Genomic DNA, 1900 nt, shown 5'->3' with positions numbered 1-1900 from the left:
ATTTTTCTGTTTGTGTATAAAAATCATTTCTGATATTAGACGTTTGCTTAAAAAACTTTCATTGTCAAGAATTTTTATATTGTCTCAGTTAAACTCATATGACAATTCCTGTCAGTGTTCAGGAATTACTGAATATTCCATTTTACATGATTCCTATGTTCATTAATTCTTATTTTTAATATATGACTTATTTGATCCACATAAGATCCATTGCAAGTTTGATATAAAATTAAATTAATTACTTTAAGATTGAATTAACTCAAATTAAATAAAGAGTTAATCAATAATGAATAAAAAAGCTTCTAAAAGCCGAGCTACTTATTAGCGAATTAAATTTATTAATATTTGGTACAAGACATTTCGACCCAGAATTAGAATCCTCTTCAATAATTAGATTTCGATAATAAAATTTTTACATAGCTATAATTAAAATCGATAGTTTTTTTACAATAAATTATAAATGAATTACAAAATTGGTCATCAAGTAATAAATAAAATAATAATTATGTATGTTAATTAATGTTTATTGTATGATTGCATTTATCCAATAATTCTGTGTAAGATTTCCATCAAACTTTCAAATTTATTAAAGAAAAGTAATTATGATATATTGTTTAAAATTATAATGTTATTCATTTTTTTTATCACTACAGTTATTGATACAATAATTACAACTTACATAAAAATCATTTTATGGAACAGAACGTATCAGGCGATGTTCTTAATACACTAGTCAAACAAAAAACACATAATTCAAATAAGAACATATGCATGTCCGATAACATCAGTCATGTCGTCGATATGATCTATAACATAACTTGTCGATTGTGATGCACATATTGGCCAAATTAAAAGAAAGTTGAGTATTAGAATAAAGGAACACATTTCGGATATTAATTTAAAGAAATGGATCTCCTTCAGTTGTTTTTCATCACAGATTACAGTACAATGAATTTAATTGGAATTACGTTAAAATTTTTATATAGTGAGATATCATATATAAAAAAACTGATTTCAGAAATGATCCACGTAAAAAAACAACAACATGGCTTAAACAAATAAAGTGATACCGAATTACTCTCAGATTCATATTTATCGATCTTTGATTATTATTCCTTTCCTAATTTTAATTCTCCTTCCATTTCATTTTTTTCCCTTTCCATCAAAAACTAATCCATCTCTTCCTTGATGCATAGCTCGTTCATATTAGTCATTAAAATTGAAAATCTATCTTGTATTAAACAATATGAAATATATACATTAAAGATGACTCGATATGAGTCGAAACATTTGTAATTTTTTATGTAATTTAGAAGAATATATATAGTGTTAATTATAATGTTAAATTTATACAACACACAATTTTGCTTGGTTCGTAATCCTCTTTCAATTATTTTGTTTCTAAACTTTTGAGCCTATGATATATTAATTCCTTCATTTTTAAAAGTTACTACTTTTTAATTTTATTTAATTTTTATTAACCCATTACTACTCAACTCTGTAAAAAATAATCAATATACACAATAGTATATACTCATAATGTAAAAAAAGCTTAAAATTTTTCTGTTAAACAATTACAAAAGAAAAGCTATTTTTAACAATATGCATGTATTAATAATTCAGAATTCAAAACGCAAGTTTATCATAAAATGATAAAAAATTTTTATTTTAATTTATTGTTCATTTTGAACGTATGACTGAATAGTCTCCCATAATTAATTTCGAATAATATCCATCATTTAACGAAAGAAACCCAAATGAGATTTTCCAATTCTTATCCAATGACTCTTACGACATTAATTGTGTGTATCTATGACACACACACACACACACACACACACACACACACACACACACACACACACACACACACACACACACACACACACACACACACACA

At 25.0% G+C, this 1900-nt stretch overlaps 1 pseudogene; it reads right to left on the bottom strand.

Moving 5' to 3' along the window:
- LOC105617127 overlaps positions 1–1090 on the bottom strand; it is a 7366-nt pseudogene extending 6276 nt beyond the window's left edge.
- Between the last annotated feature and the right edge of the window lie 810 nt (positions 1091–1900).

The sequence above is a fragment of the Atta cephalotes genome (genome assembly GCF_000143395.1).
Source record: "Atta cephalotes unplaced genomic scaffold scaffold00011, whole genome shotgun sequence".
NCBI classification, from domain to species: Eukaryota; Metazoa; Arthropoda; class Insecta; order Hymenoptera; family Formicidae; genus Atta; species Atta cephalotes.
The sequence above is the reverse complement of the archived record's forward strand: the minus strand, read 5'-3'. Positions and strand labels throughout refer to the sequence as shown.